Source organism: Numida meleagris, chromosome 1 (assembly GCF_002078875.1).
Source record: "Numida meleagris isolate 19003 breed g44 Domestic line chromosome 1, NumMel1.0, whole genome shotgun sequence".
NCBI lineage: Eukaryota > Metazoa > Chordata > Aves > Galliformes > Numididae > Numida > Numida meleagris.
Window position 1 is genome coordinate 122220536 of NC_034409.1, and position 17554 is coordinate 122238089.

The 17554-nt window shown below is 39.3% G+C and overlaps 1 protein-coding gene across 2 annotated transcripts in view; it reads left to right on the top strand.

The window, feature by feature from the left end:
* MID1 (midline 1) overlaps positions 1-17554 on the top strand; it is a 253902-nt gene that overhangs the window by 58516 nt on the left and 177832 nt on the right. Inside the window, exon 1 of one of the 2 annotated variants that reach the window (XM_021410719.1) lies at positions 9796-9981. The exons of the other annotated variant lie outside the window; for it this stretch is intronic. The gene's annotated coding sequence lies outside the window, so the exon portion shown is untranslated. Of the gene's footprint in view, positions 1-9795; positions 9982-17554 lie in introns of those variants that run through there. 2 annotated transcript variants of the gene reach the window in all.

Below are 17554 nucleotides of genomic sequence, written 5' to 3' on the forward strand. Positions count from 1 at the left end.
TCATCAAGGCTGCCTGAAAACATGCAATTCTCTTCCTGTACAGTCTGGCTCAGATGTTTCAGTTGGTTTTGCAGTCCACTATCACAGTTTTCAAACTGTACCTGAAGGCCAGCTGTAGAGAGAGAGACAAGCTGAGGTGAAAAACACCGATTAAAAGCCAGCTGACATTATGTACTTGAACTAAACTTTCCCTTTACATGCCAGCTCTGGGCCAGCTCCTGATCCAGTACTAGCTGACCAATTGAAGAAACATGATGGAGACCACAGAAGATTTGGGACAAGCTCTTAAGCCACCTGTATGTGGTTCAATGTACTTTCCAGGGAAGTACCTGGAAGCCACCGGGTACTGACCTATGATCCTTCTGGCTTCAGTGGGAGTTGGAGCAGACCCTTAGTGCACTCAGAAAACCTAATGATTGTTAGTGTTTCAAAACTCAAATCAAATATGAAGTTTACGTGCAGATTTGTTGAATATTTATATGAAAGTTAAAGCTGTCCTTTTGTTTTCAGTGAAAGATGTAGTCTTCTAAACTCTCTGCTATGTAAGACAAAAGGGATTTCTTACCACATGATCATGCTGCAAAGGATGATCAATCTGGTAGAATTTTTGTTTGCATTAATAAACTCTCCTGATAGTGATATAAACAGTTACTGTAGTCCATTAATGAAAACTGTGCTAGTGCAGGTGTTGAGTGTACCACAATAACATTTTATCAGTCAAGAGGTTGATTACTGTACTCAGTGACAGATTCTGTTGTACTCCCAGGTATTCGCAGTGAAGTGGAACAAATGCAAAAGCAAGATTAGAGCTTCTTAAAATGGAAAATGGAAACTAAAGAAAAACATTTTAGCCACTGTGATTTTTTTTAATGCACAACAATACATGATTAATTTATAGGAAACAGTGTTATTTCTCCAGACAGACTCTCCATGATTTTTTTTTTTCAGACATAATAAATACTGTTGCCATAAAAACAATTGAAATAAGAACTCTTGACAACTCATTTTAAGTCTGGTAGGCTTGAAAGTAAACTGAGCTGCCCAGAGAGAGCTGGTGAAAGATTTTCTTGCTGTAATTGTAATAAGGGAAATTTTAAAACCACAATCTGTTTCAAGTCAAAAATGGACAACTGAATATTGTCTTAAACATTTTTTCCTTTTCTTAGCATGTCTTTAGGCAAGTGGCACTTTTGGGCTCAGGATACAGATGCTATTTTTTTTATGTAAGTAAAACTTGTTTCTGAACCCTTCAGTCCATTAATTCAAAATCTGTATTTGCAGAGCCTTTGCTTTAGAGTGTTAAGAAAGCAAAAATAAATAAATAAAAGCTAGGAATAAGTCATAAATAGAGATCGAATCATATAATCTATTTATTTCTGGTACTGTGCTTCATATGTAATGATAAAATTGACACGCTCAATACGATTGAAACTGCAGTTGATTATTTTATGCAGTGTATCATCATTATTTTTCTCTATCTAGTATTTACTCCACAAACATGGTCATTCTCAGACTGGCGTGCCATTTTAGCTATTAAAATATTACAGAAGCATGACAGAACATTTTTTAAAGAACGTCAGGGGGAAGGTATGAACATTTGTGGTTAGCATTAAGCTTTCATCTGAAAACTAAGATTAATACCATTATTTTATATGATATTATCTTTTTTTTTGGTGTAGGGAACTTACAGATTTCAGGCCCAGCCTCTATATATCTGGCTTACGTAATGTATAAATTCTAATAGTTTTCTTTCTTGAGGCATGCTGGCAAGCATATCTACCAAGTGACTTTACATCTGAAGAATTCGTGCTCATGATGGTGCTCACAGTTTTACACGATTTAACCATAGGAGGGAGCCTCTCCTCTTTTGAAGTTATGCAGGAAGATTTAATCATGGGCATTTGGAGGTATCTTTAAAACAGCTACTTGTGTCTTCCTACCAGTTTGCATCTCAAAGTGTAAATGCTCCTTTCTCTAAGACTGATCCATGCCTGCTTCACAGTGGGTACATTTACAGAGAAGTCAGGCCTGCTAGTTCCAGAGAGAGATATGCAGAAATGATAAAACCCTGCTGCCAGCAGAGGGTAAGACTGTCCTAATACCTGAACATGAACGGTATTCGTTCTTCATTAGAAAGTGGCTGGGTTGCATAAATATCTGTCATTACCCCCCCAAAAAAACAACCCCAAATGGTTAGAGAATCTTGAGAAAAAGAATAACATAACTAACTTAAATCTTAGTATAATAATTCATTTAAATTGCCAGTTTTTATTTGTTTTTATTATATATCAATGAGATTGGAAGGAATCTACTCCTAAAGTTTTATGTTGTCAGAAATGATTTCCCAGGCTACTTATGCTTGGTGATTCAGCTTGTGTCTCCCCTTCATGGTGAGCAGATGTGTTAACCATCAGGCCTTCTATTCTCTTCCTCATCTTACAAGTTTGAGGCTGGCCACTAAGGCTGGAGTAACTCTAAATAAGAGACAGGGATTGTTTCTGTGATACCATGGAATGAGGGGCGCTTGGGGTGCCCAGAGTGACCTCACACAAGATGCAAACAGTAAAATGGGGTCTCACAAAGCTGCTTTTCTAAGTTTATCCCCTTATTATTTCAATCCTTGGCCATATTATTGCTTTCTGAATCCTCTACGCTCAATGTATACTCTGAAATCTATCCTGGATAGCCACAGATTTATCTTATGTTATTCTGAACAAATGAAAAATCCCACATATTCTCACAGCAAGAGCAGTGCATGGTATTAACAGAGGCATTTCTCACACCTAATATTCTACTCTCCTTGTGTATGTTATTGGATAATGTCCAGATAAAGTCATATGTTATTTTTTCTTGTCATGTGAATGTGATGATAACTCCTAGGAGAAATATTTAACAAAGGGGTAAATCTGCAACAGTGCTGAAGTTACAGATCAGCACTACAAATTCTTGTTCCTAGAAGTGAGTTTAATGTAAGGAGTCTGATTAACTGTAAGATGTTGATGATGTTGTTTGCAGTAGTTTGCAGGGCGCTTCCCACCAGTTATGTATGCCATATGTCTGTATGCCACTTTATTCCTTACTTCTCCTCCCTCTTCACAAATACACCCAAATTCACTACTTTAATTTTCTTTTGTTTTGGAAAAAGTGGGCAAGAATACCGCTATGTAAATCACTGTGTATATGCTTTCACTGTAGTAATATCCATAAGATTTAACTGGAGTTGGAATTCCACTGTGCTGCAAAGTTCTGAACTACAAGGAAAATGTACACGTCTCCTCCAAAGAAATTAACAGCCTGAGGCTTCCAGCCTAGGCATTTCTATGCAGATGTTTGTCTTTAAACACAGAATCTCACTGGTTGGGTTTTCAAGGGCCTTTGGACTCCTCCATGCCTGTGTCTGTGGATCTGCTCCTATCAATCTGTCTGTAGTACAGTAACTTGTGAATGCCATCTCTCATGCATGTCCAACTTTTGGCTTGCCTGGGCCACATTCAGTGAAGGGAATTATCTTCAGCTGGAAATACGTGGGTTGCTCCACAAGTAATGCCTCCTATTTGTTTCCATGGAAACTGCAACCAATACAAAGAGCACAATAGCACTATTTGATAGAACAAATTATCACCTACAAAATAGTACTCTTTTTCAACATATTCACCACCATGAACTATGCATTTTCACCAGCGATGAACAAGAGCCTGCGTGCCACGCTCATCAAAACCTGCACCAGCACTGTCAGTGTCATCACTGCTGAATCGCACCACCCAGCCGTCACTGTGCTCACATCCACTGTTTGGTCTCCAGAAATGTTCAGCAAGCATTGATTAATGTTAGTGGGTGGAGGAATTAAATTCCACCCCTTTGCTTCATACACACATCCACGTCAGACACCATTGTGTCAGACTGCCCCTCTGCTGCCATCTGGTGCACAGCAACAACATGTAATGGAGTATTGGTGGTAAGCTTCAGCCTCTACTGTCGTACCACCACCATCTGCCTCTGATGTTGTTAGCCAACATAATAAAATAGGAGGCGTTACTTTTGGAGCAGCCCTCATAAAATATATAATATAGTTAATATATATAAGCAAAAAAACTTGTTTTATTTTATTTAAATTAAAACAGTAAAAAAGAGCAACAAAACCATAAAACTACTGGGATATGTGACCTTGTTTTTGTGAAACTAACGCATCAGCCTGGCTTGATGGCAGTGGTTGCAAGGTGTTTGTCCCAGAGATTTTTGATGAAATATTACTCTCCCTGTACTTCATCCTTGAAAATAGTTGTTCTCAAATGTACGTAGTGCCAAAAGCAATGGCATGAATAAGGTGTGGCTGTGAGATGAGGGCTACTTCTTTCTTATAAAAGTCTGGTAAAAAGGCAATCAGATTTTTGAGTTGAATATCTGATTGCAACTCTATATGTTCCATTTGAAAATGTATTTATATTGACTGAAAATGGAGTCACAAATATATAAAAAAAATCAATTTTTGGGGGGGGCAATCTTGAAACTTAGTCTCAAATTCCTTTATCAGAATGGAAAGCACGGCTGCATATTTTTTGCTGTTCATAGATACTGTGTTTAGCCAGTGTATCAAAATGCATAAAATAATTTGCCATAACTTGAGTTAGCACTGCAGTGCTCCCCGTGTCCTGGCTGCAGCTCAGACAGTGCTAACAGTGCTGTGTGGTCATTGCTGAGCAATGATTGCACGCACCAGGCTGGGTTGGGCCTCTCAGCGGGGCAGAGCCACCAGCATGGTGGTGCAAGGCAGGGGGTGCCCACATTGCGAGCTGTGCCAGGCTGTGTACAGCCCATGGCCTTGGGTTGGACATGCTTGTTGTATCTGATCAAGAAAATGCAGGGAACATCCTTAACAGCCTGCAGCTAGTGCAAGAGTGAAGAGAAGAGTACAGCCCCTCCAAACTGCACAGCAGAAGCACAGCTTTGCCTGCTGTTGCTGGGGCCTTGTGAAGCCCTCCTGGGCTCAGGTGGCCTGCTCATCACCAGGCTGGAGCAAGGGCTGCAGAGATGGGCTGCATGGACCCTTCCCATCTGCATAGGAGAAGCACCCAACTGTCCAAAAGAACAGCGTTGGCTTATCTCCGACCAGCCTTTCTAGGACCAGCATGCACTGAAAAGGTGCTTGGAATGTGTTTTCTATCCAATTTACACAGAGTGACACTATTCTGCTCCTTGTGAGTACTGCTGTGCTCCTTCCTCTATGAATAGAGAAAGTAAGAAGATCTAAGCATTTTCAAACCACAGGCTGCTCTTGCCATTTGCTGTTTTTATCTTGTTCTTCTATCACACTTTTAGGAGGACTAACACATTTACGGAGGTTCACAGGCTAGATGAACATGCTTGTTGGCTGACATGCTTTGAAGTGTTAAGCCAGATACCCTCAGTTTTACACATACACTGCTAAAGTAAACCCAGCTGCACTGCTGAATCCTTACTTTCATCCAACTCGGGGAAAAAAAAGGCAAGCAAAGAGAGAGGAGGGTTAGATTGAGCCCCTGGAGATCAAACCCTTGACAAAGGGAAACACCAACTTGGGTAAAGTTGCAGTTGTTGCCTATTTCTTATTTCTTATCCTTTTACCCAGCAGTCTTTTTCTACTGTTTTTTTACCCTCTTTACTGCTAACCATCCTTCCTTCTCCACCTTTCTGCTCCTCCAGTTTCAAATTTGACACTGCATTGCTTTCTCAGAAGATAGATTCTGTAACGTAGCCAAAGAACGTCTTTGCATTTCAACATACGTATGTTATAGGCTGGCTGGGCACAGGTCGTTGAACAGCTTTATCTGCGAATGGCAAAGTTGTAATATTAGTTGACTACATTAAAGAGTTTTTTAAAAGATATGCTCTCCAGAGCATCTGTTGGCTATTTATGCAATTTACATTTCTTGATCAAAGATGCATGGTGTGTATCCCTAAAATGTGCATTTCTGTTTCATAGAATCATAGAATGGCTTGGGTTGGAAGGGACCTCAAGGATCATCAAGCTCCAACCCCCCTGCCACAGGCTGGGGTGCTAACCTCCACGTCTAATACTAGACCAAGCTGCTCAGGGTCCCATCCAACCTGGCCTGGAACACCTCCAAGAACGGGGCATCCACAACCTCTCTGGGCAGCCTGTTCCAGCTCCTCACCACTCTCTCTGTCAAGAACTTCCCCCGATATCCAACCTAAATCTTCCCTCCTTCAACTTAAAACCATTTCCCCTTGTTCTGCCATTATCTACCCTTGTAAAGAGTTGTTTATAAGGATACGTTGCACCCATTTTCCACATTTCCTTTAAGAAATTTCCTTTTTGTCCTAGGAGAAGATAAACAAGAAAAATCAAAGAAGGGCACTGGATTGCAGTCATCATTCACAGCCATGATTCTCAAAGAGTTTAGCAACTCTTAAAGTTTCTTTTTGATGGCATCTTTTCCAGTGCATTTGTCTGCACCATTCCGCTTGCGGAAAAGTTGATTTCAAATGTGCTTACAATTGCTATGAAAAATGCAGGGCTATTATCCAAATAACCTTGCTTTATGCTTTTTTTAATCCAAGAAACACAGAAAGAGAAAAAATGCTACGCAAATAAGGATTTTTTCAACAGATGATACAGATAAAAGAGGACAGAACTGAGAGCAAGTTAAAAAAAAAAAAAAAGCAATGAAGCAGAGTGTGTAAACCTGCTGATATATCCTAAAGCTCAGACTTCCTTCAGGCATTTGTCATGTGTTAGTCTCAAAATTTTGTTCTGCTACAAGCATGAGAAAAATGAGTTCTTCCAATTTTTCAGTGCTTGCTGGTTTTAATATTATGTTCTATTGTGAGATTTTTTTTTCCCTACACAAACTCATTTTAACTGGTTTCCAGGTACAGGGATGGCCTTTTAAGAGTTTTCAGAGCTCCTTTTGATAGTGGGTATCATAGTTTGCTCTGTATGAGATGGCATGAACTTTACTATTTAAAGGCAATAAAGTGGTCTGTGAACAGTTTTTACTGTTTGTAAAACATTTAATGTATTTCCTTCTTTACAAATGGGAATGTTCTCAGATTGTTAAAACAGACACAAGGAGGCAAAGACAGCAGTTTAGTTGCTGCAATTAGGAGATAAATGATTCACAAATACATCTCTTAAAACTCCTTTTTAGGGGATGAAATTCATGTTACCTGACATTCACCATGCTAGATTCCTACTTAAATCCCTGGACTGAGGCACTGAAAGCAAGCAGGTAGTTCTAACATGGTTCCAAGAACCTCCCAACCCCCACCTCCCTCCAAAAAAAAACAGCCACAAAGCAACATCCTGTAAATGTGCATTGAACTGGTTAAACAAAAGGTAACTGCAGATAAGCCTGTACACGAATCTTAGATTTTGCTTCTGAGGTAGGTATCAATCACTCTTTGGCTTCTGCTTATTTGTCTTTCCATATTTTCATGAGATGGGCACTACCTCACAGAAATGCTACAGAATTAAGAATATTCATAAATATTAAAATACATAATACCATTATCCAAAACAAAGTGAATCTTTATGGAAAGACACTGGTATTTTTTGATTCACATACATTAATACATTTTTGCTACTTGGAGGGACTTCCTGTATATTTTTTAGACAGAGTTATAAATATAAAATCCAAAATGGTAACAACATAATTTGTGTGATAACAAACACAAAACATTTTAACACTTGATCTCAAATACAGGGTAAGCTATAAATTAGTCCTTGTTCTCAGAAATAATATGTCAGAGCATGAGGTACAATAGTGTGGAATAGGAAAGATTTGGCTTCTGACCAGAGACTTCTTTGTGCCAGGTCATTTGGCCTCAGCATCTGCCCATAAAATCAGTGATTTGATAATGAACCCATCAGATCAGATGAAAAAGCAGTAACAAAGGCATAAAGATATTAGCAGTCTGTGTTCCTCCCTAGGGAAATAAGAAGCTGAATTCACATTTTAGGATATTTGTTAATGAGCTCAAGCCTGTATAGGGTGGAGCCTTGCATTTCAGAGAGTTCATTGATCAACTTCCTTTTTCAACTTTTTCATGAAAAAGCAATTTCTTATTGGAGAGTTCTGAGAAAACTGGCAGTTTTTGTGTGAAATAGATTAACAATCTTGTAAAAAGACTTCTGAACTCATTTTAGCAGAGAATCTACATTCTAATACTGAAATAGTGGGTGTCAATTTGTTTTTGAATTTATGTGATTCCTCTGATATTTTATGATAATTTTTGTATAATGAAGACAACTCGCTGTAATGGGCAGGTTATGGCACTAAGGCTGTTGTCCAGTAAATAATAGTTCAAGATTCCTGTTAAACAACTAAATTAGCATAGTGAGGGGAATATTCACAAAATTTACAGTCCAAGTGTTCTTTGACCATAATTGAAACCAACAGAATTCTTTCCTTCCTTCCTTCCTTCCTTCCTTCCTTCCTTCCTTCCTTCCTTCCTTCCTTCCTTCCTCCCTCCCTCCCTCCCTCCCTTCCTTCCACCCTCCCTTCTGTCCTTCCATCCTTCCTTATCACTTACTTAAGCTATCATTTGGAGTCAAGCATTGGCATTGATTGCTCTCCTTGGAACCCCTTCTTTATCAGCTTCTACACCCCATTCTTAGCAGAAATGGAAAGGGATTCCCCCAGCTTCAAAACTTTGTTGTAAGTAAAAGGTGTTCAAGGTATTTCTTGCATATGCCTGCTTCATTTTTACTGTTCAAATGAGTTTGTATAGTGGAAGATCCTCCTCTGCTCCTGTCTCCTCCTTCAGCTAAGCAATAATGGGGAGACAGAACCATGAAGTCACAACCCATATTGTGAAAAAAAGATCTCATCCATCAAGCTGTCACCTCAGTTTTCTGTCCAGGGTCACAGAGGAACAAAGTCATCTTGTGTCAGGTTGAAATAGCATTGGTAAGTGCTAGTGTGTGCAAAGCTGGTGGTTTGAAGTCTATTTATTTTGTTTGAAAGGCTCAAACAGCATGCTGCCGAGCAGGAGAACAAGCAGGAGGAAGTCTCCTTATAAATTATTGGTGGAAGGCTCGCAGCCATCATTTACAACATGAAATTATGCCATCTGCTTTTCTAGGTCTTTGATTTACTTAGTGGCAGCTGTCTATTTCTGAGTTTCAGCATATCACAGAAAGGTAAAACGCGTTAAAACCCGATATGACAACAGCATTTCCTTAACAAAGATCTAAAGCTTTCTTGAAAATCAGAGAATATGTAGGGGACGTTATCTCAGAATCCATGGCATGCTTTCAAGACAAATTAGATGGAAAAAATGCTGTCTCTTTTTACACAAACTGGGACCATAGATAGAAATCTTTCATTGTGAAAAACGCAATAGTTTGTTCTGATGTTATCTATCCAAAGAATTTCAGGGAGGTGCTGATGTTTTTATATAACTTTTAACTTGGTGATTCCTAACATTATTAATTCCTTGCCTGTCGGGCTTCTTCTTTTTTGATTATTGATTTTCTGGGGGGAACATCTTAGTTGCTATTCTGCAGTTTGCAATATTTAAGTTTTATTTACATGTTCTTTGTTTAGAAAAAAAAAAAAAAGAAGTCATCTTAGGCCCATCAGCAGCTTTAGACAGTCAAGCAGCTAATTAAAAAAGGTTTAAATGAGAATATAATAATAATAATAATAAAAAGTAGGCTACAAGCTGTGGGGTGCGGGTGCCTGCGGGGGTGTCCAGGCACAGCAGAGCGCAGCGGGCTCTGCCCCCACCCCCGGGAGAGCCGCTTGCGCTGAAGTCATTTGGTGCGCACTGCATTTTCCTGTGTGAGGATTAGGGAACGGGAGAATGGCTTTGTGAGGAAGCACGGAGAGAGGGAGCCGGGAGAGGCTGCTGCGAGGGGCCAGCGGACTTCAGCCTTTCATAGTTCTTTCAGTCAATTCATTCTGGGAGACCAATTGCATGCACTACGGCAGCTGGGGGTTTTGTTTCCCTTTCAGCTGTATACTGTAGGAGAAGCTGGTAAGGTTATTTCTTCTTCTTCTTCTTCCCCCCCCCCCCCCCCCCCCCCCCCCCCCCCCCCCCCGTTGTACTGTTCCACGATGCTATTGTAATTGCTTTATTGAAGCAGCCGTTGCGTGAGGAAGGGAAGTTGGTTAATGATGCTGAGGGTCCCCGCATTGTCTCTGCTTTGTGCAGCTGCTCAGTTTGTGGGGAGGCACTGTTTACAGTAGAGGGGCTGGTTTCCATCGAACAACTTTGCTGTTATTTCTCTAAAGTTGTTTCAGCCTTTCTTTGGGTGAAGCTAGGGAAATAAACAAATAAGCGGGCTCGGTTGTTTGGAAATGAGTACATTTCTAGAGGCTGCAATTTGTTGAGAAAGCTGTTCCGCCTCAGTCCCAGTTTCAGATGTTCTGTCTTTGATGTTATCAGATTTGTCACTCTTCTGGATCAGTTCCAAAACGGGGCTTTACGTGAGAACCTTCTCTCACAAATCTTTTCTTCGCACTTTCAGCAGGGACAAGATAGGTCACTCAAACCGATCGCCAAAGAAAACAGAGCAAAAATGTATCTGTGGAAGGTGGAAGTGTTTGGGGGAAGGAAAAGTCATTGGGGAACTCTGGAATTAAAAATAAATGAAGGGGCATGAACTCTTGGCACAAATTTTTAGCAGAAAGTTCCCAGTCATTGCAAGATGAAGTGTGTGGTAAGCGGGAGAATGTAAGGAGTCCCTCAGAAAATCCACAAGATGCACAGGTGCGTATGCTGTCTAACTGCACCTCTCTGTAGAGGGAGTTACTAGATTTATCCTCTTTGGGAGAAAAAAGAAAAAAAAAAAAGAAAATCAGAAGATGTTGCCTATCTTCTCCCTTTCCCCTCTCCCTGTTATTTTTAGAATAGTGACTTGTGTTTGTCAGAGTCTTTTATTTCCTTTCATATTATCGTGGGAAACTTTAGCTTGAATTGGTTGGATATACGTGAGCACAGCTTGGGGCACACCAAGTCTATTCCACAGGCGGGCTATGAAAATCCTCCTTGTGACTCAGATGAATTGTAAAGGCCATAATTATCAACAAAAGTTTCTTTTGTGGCCATTCAAAAATCACGAACAAGGTAAGGGGGGATGATTGACAACAGTTACACTACTGATTGACAGAAAACCAAAAACTTGGTCTGTGACTTAGCATGTTGGTTTTTCAGGAAGTGTTGACCTTTTTCACCATTATTCTGTTCTTTCTGGTGGACCATTCCTAGCTCCCCTATTGAGGTAAACTGTCTGTCTAAAATGTGTCTTTGTAGTTACTGCCTATCGTCTTTACATCTCTTTACAATGATATGCTTATTTGTTGATGCTGAAACAAAACTGAGAGATGCATTATAATCAGACCTCCATGAAAGAATGTGTATCTTTTCTATGCCTTGCATGCTTAACTATTGATTTCAGCTACAGATTTCACTCTTATGAAGTAATGAAGTGGCACATCCAAATCCTGCAAATTTACACTCACAGTTCTAGCTCCTAATAATGGAAGGCCCAAGGATATCAATGTGATTACTCATGTGAGCAAAGATTTGGAGACTTGTTTCCCATTCGTGAGTGAAATGGTTTAGGAAGTGTGCAGTTACTATGGTTCTCTTTTGGCTTAAAAACAAAAATCTCCGTTAAAACAACCACTAATGAGATTTGTTGGAGGGGCCCAAGGATAGGCAAATTCCCTGATTTAGTACAAGGATGTGGTAGACTCTTGACAGCATTATTTCAAGAAGAATGATAAAAATGTTCTCTCTTTAGTTTATTAACAGTTTTAGAAACACGGGAAACATATTTCGTTTCTCTGTGCTGCACCACTAGAGACTGCCATGACCCTTGAAATAACAACACAACTATGACTTACTCCTTCCTTTGAGAATAAAAGTTAATTTTGTCTGGTCTTTATCGCGTAGTCATCCCAGCTCCTAGCAATAACTGTCAATTATGACAAATTGCACCAAACTGATATTTCAGGGTAGGCTTCTCCTGGCTTTTTGTAGACAAAGGTACAGTATCTCCAGTGTGCACTGTTTGTTATTTTCACATTCTTGGTTTCATTCCAAGCAAAGAAGGCAAGACGTGTTCCCTGGTCATTGATAAACCAATTAAGGTTCCTTGGTTCCTCTCTATGCTGGAGATATTTCTTTGGTTTGGCGTTTCGAAACTATTCAATAGCATCCTTTAGTTTATAGAGAAAAAGGGATGTATTTGTTGCTACTTCTTTCCTAGTTTTCACAAATTCTACATTTCCAAATATGATTTTGGGGGTGGAAAAAAAAAGGCAGTTGGACTCACAATCAGTTTTACATCTCAGTATTAGATCTACTCACGTGGATGATAATGGAATCACACAGAAACAGCTGAACAAGAGAGTCCTAAAATTAACCGTCTGAAACAGTAATGTCACTTTCTTAGCATTTTTCTTTAATAATGCAGAAATGCATATGCTTTTGTAAGGTGGCTATTGTTGCAAAAAGGGCCTCTAATTGCAAAAGGAAGAACACGACCAGCCTCACATTTCTGCATAATGAAAGAAATTTTGGCTATAAATATCTTTTAATGAATTGAGGCAGAACAAAATTATCTCCAAAAGTGTAGGAATACACATCTAAATAAAGCTAACATCCATTTACTCATAAAATTAGAGCAATCTAAACATATTCCTGCAGCCATTAGCTACCTACTATTTGTCACAACTGGAATGTTTAGACAGATGAAAACTATAATATTGCTTCTTGAAAGATATGTCATTCTACTGAAGAAATTGTAAGGTTGGAGCTGCCATAGTGGTGCTGTGCTGCAATCTGGTGATTTTTTTTTTCATAGTCTAGATGTCATATAAAGACCACATAGCATCTCCTCCAAATTGTGTACGTTTGTATGCTATATACATACCTACTTACATATGCATATATAAATATGCCAATATATATATAGGAATTTATTAAAATGCAGTTGGCGCACTGTTTTTATTACTACTATTCATTTGTACTTGCATCACTGCAAGAGAAGCTGTTTGGATAGGTCTGTTAAAGTACATGCTAACATCACACATCTTCTACCTTAACTGAGGACTCATAAAGCCTATAGTTAGAGTGCATTGCAGCCCATCTTCCTAAAAGTAACTACCTGAACTGAATGTCTTTGTAAGTTGGACTAAGCACAGTGTAAGAGAGTTCTGCTTTCCTTATCCTTAACTGGAAGAAAACACATCTGGGCTCTCCTGGGAAACTGCCATTTTACAAACAGTAAAAGCAGCAGGAGGTCCAGTCTTCTGGAATAGGATAAGAATAAAAGAATACAGCTCCCACTTGACTGCCTGACCAAACTAGAGATTTTGAATGTTGCTTCGAAACTCAACTGCATTTTTTTAGATTGATGTGAAAGTAGTTAGATGCTAGTTCAGTCACTTTTACTCATAAAGTAACAGTATATGGAGCAAATAGTATTTTTGTCACATGTCTGACTGAGATTTATAGCTTCTAATTAATTCCATGCTGTTTTCAAATCTTCCTTTTGTTAAAATTCAGCATGATTACTTACATGACTTTCTGTCTTGCACACCCTCCGGTGCCATAGAAGTGTATTGTGCCCCACAGTTTGAGATTTGTTTGTTTTTACAACCCAATGTAAGCAGATAGGAATTGACCTGCTGGGGAGGAGACCATCTGCAGGGCCATTTGAGCGCAGGAAGTGTGGGATGTTGAAACAGAATGGTTAAGGACGAATGGGACCTCTGGGTTCATCTAATCTAACCCTCTGTTCAAGCAGGGACACCTAGAGCAGGTTGCCCAGGTTGAGTCCAGGCAACTTTTGGAGATCTCCAAGTAGGAGACTCCACAGCTTCTCTGGGCAGCCTGTACCACTGCTCCACCACCCACACAAGAGGTTTGCAAAGTTCACAAGCATCCCAGTACCTTCCATAACTGTGTTTCAGTGTTGTATGGCCATATCCCGTTATCATTGAAAAGCTGTAATGTGTTCGTGACTGTTGTCCCTTCTGGTTGACATTGTGGGTATCTTTGATATTAGAATGGTCAGACTGTTGGAAAAATGTCATCCATTTCCATGATAAACTTTCAGATTTTAAGAGACTGTAAGTTAAGATTTAGCATACATGGTGTGCCATACTGAGCAGGATGCTCTCTATCAAGGTCTCATATTTGATGCAGAATGAAATTACTGAGATATGTGGTCTCATCTGATTAAAACTTTGAAATGTTAATAGTCTTTTGGCTGACACTTAGGGAAAGATCACTAGTAATTTCCTAAGGGGAAAGAACTATTAGCTTCCAACTATACCTGAGTCTGTCCAAGCCTACTACATTATTAGCTGACGTCTGTGTAGATTTGTAAGAGCTTTTGAAGTTTCCTGGATTGTGTACAGACAGAAGAGAGACAGATTATTTTTGCTTCCATGAAGGAGGTGGAATATAATACTTCAGTGCTAAATAAAGGAAGCTAAGGGTCAATCTCTCAGTCAAAACCCATCTACATTAGAAAAATGCATGAGACTTTTTTTCTGTGCTGGTCTTTCTTATCCTATCCAACCAACTGGTTGAAAACTGAGACCTTGGGTTTCCAAGGGCTTTCAGAGCAATCCCAGATGTCAAATGAAGGAACAATGAATATTGACTGCCTCTGTATCTTTTCCAAAGTAGTGATAGTAGGTGTGTTGATGAGGATGGGTCTTTATGTTAGAATTTGGATCGCAGTTTTAACTTCTGGTTTGTTTGGTTTTTTTTTCAGTTTAATTTTAATTTAATAGGGTCAAATTTAGGCAGTTATTGTTTGCCATTTGTGAGCCGTTTTCCTACAGGTTGTGGAAGAGATGAATGCACTCTACTGGTAGTAGAATAGTCTATCCTACTGCTCAAGTCCTACAAGGAAACTTCACTTCTGTTTTTCAAAGCCATATATTAGACTTTGCACTGTGTGCTGTCCCCATTTTGATATTGTTTCTGTATTCCACTCCTTTTTGTGCTCTGAATCTATAAATTGCCTAGAAAGATGGTTTTGAAATGTTAGTGGATGCTGAAAATGTAGTGAAAGCTGAAAGCGTGCATAATACAACTTAGGTGGGATTCAGTTCCAGACTGACACTAAAGCTTAGGTATCTATACGTAAAAGTTTACGTCTGATTCAGCCCAAATGACAGTAGATACCTATGGTTCAATTCTGTTGCCCACACACAGGCATCTAATGCCATTACTCATGCATTGAGGTACCTTAGACATCCACATAGGATCAGATGGGACTGACAGATGGGACGGGACTTGTGGATACATTGTCCTCACAGAGAAGCAGCTCTGCCAGAGCATCTGAAATGGTGTTTGGCACCTATGCCTAGGTCCCTGAACGAGGAAGCTACTTTAGCTGTCCAGTTAAATAACTCTCCAGGTTCCACTGCTCATGTTGACTAGATTGTCACTGAGTGTAGTGCCACCCTTGACAGTTAGCTTGACAGCAAAGCACAATTTGAGTAACTGCAGATTTTTTCATTTTATTATGTCACTGTTTCTGAATAAAAAAGAGGTATTTATGGACCAAAATTGAAGCCTATTTTGTTGTGGTAGTAGGATAGAAGAAGAAAAGTAGGAAGGAAGGGGAGAAGTATATTTATACATGCATACATGAAGGTATCTGCTTTCAGTGATGGAGTTATGACATGGGATTTCTTTGTAGTACAGATCTTATCTGAATTATTCAAATTCTATATAAATCCCTAACTCCCTCTTGTGCTGATGCTGGTGGCTTTGGTAAGATGCTAAGTTGGAAACGTCTTGGGCTAGTCAATAAGAAAAATCACACATTCTACTTAAAGATAAGGCATTGGAATATGATATACTACCTATGCTATGTTATGCTATACTAGGCTAGGCTGTGCTATGCTGTTCTGTATTCCTAATTTGTCACAACTGCTATCTCAGATGATTTGAACTGAATTCTAGGTGTACCTAAATCTTCATTGACTGCATGTGGCCTTTTGCTCTGAAAAAGTTATCTGAGGGAAGAATTGTTTACCTCTATGTTACACAAAGCCTTTTTGCTGAGATATCTTTAAAATTCCACCTTCTGGAAGTTCAAATGCATATCTATAATGCATATCTGTAGCATTAGTCTAATGTATTCTTGTGTATTTGGAAACGATATATGTATATACTCCACAATTTTTTCACGCCAAAAAATAATTTCCCCAACTGAACATTACAAATTACAAGTCTAGTTCTTGTCTGTTTTGAGGCCCATAATTAGACCTCAGATGGTAGGGCAATTGCAGAAGAGCGTTTACTAATTTACATGGTAATCAAACATAGTCTGATGGGCTGTGATTAACATAGGCTCTGTCAACATTTTAATTAGCCAGAAGCACATCATGAGGCACTGGTGCCTATCTTCCCTTCCCTGAGGATTTTTCCAACCTAGAACATGTTCTTCGTTTTCCATAGCACTGTTAAAACAAAGACCTTAATTGCTCTAATAAGGGAAGTTAGTTAAAAACTGTTTAGCTTTGTGTAAAATACATGAGGTAGAATGGCATCATCTTTAGAGGAGAGAGTTTGGCCAATACCTGGATCAGGTATGGTATTAAATAACAGATTACTGTCAAAATCACATGGAGCACAGAAAATGTTTTTTAAGAATTGTGGACAGTTTTATCTCATTGATTAGTTCCACATGTCCACAGCCCCAGGAATCTCTCCACGGGAGCCCGCATGGAATCGGGATAAGCACAGTTTAACTATGCCTTTGTAGCTGAGCAACCTGCTGGGCAGGACTTCATCTCTACTAACAATGTCTCTCCTGATGTTTTGTTTAAAGGGTTAGTAGTCTGCAGCTAATTTATTTTACAAGCAAAAATCAACTTTTTCCATACAGATATGTTTCTAAATTCCTTGAATACTATCAAATATTGTTTCCAAAAGCTAGCCTCACTGCAGACTAACTCCCAGTGAGACTGGGAGATGTTTAGAATTTTCCCCATTTGATTCCTTGCTGTACATCTTTCACTGCTGCAAAGTACACACAGTGATACATAGATGGAAATGTTCAGTGTATATTTATTTTTATTTTAAAAGGAAAATCTTGTTCTGAAATGTTTAATTTTAGTGAGAATAAGTTCTTTAGGTGCAGAAGCCAGAAACTCTGCTGCCATGGCATTATATGTTCTCAATATCACAGGAGTGCAGAGTATAAGTGCAAATAATACATTTGTGCAATTTCTGTCCTTGCTTTCATGACAGTTGATTTAAGAGCTTCTGGTGGTAACAAGGAAAAAACTTTATCATTCAGTATGGAATTGACAGCTTAGCAAAACAAGGAACAATTTGTAACCTTACATTTTCTATTGCCTTTGGGTTTAACGCTGTGATTTTCTGATTGGTTTCTGAGGAGAGGTGAGGAGTGTTTGGTATCAGTACCACTGCACGTATGTCCAATGCTACCTTGGCCTTCCACCCAGGGAAATGGTGTCTCAGCCTCCCATGTAGGAAGTCTTCCCTCATTACAGAAATAAATGAAAGATTCCTTGAGATGAAAACCACTGACAAATTACAGCAATCT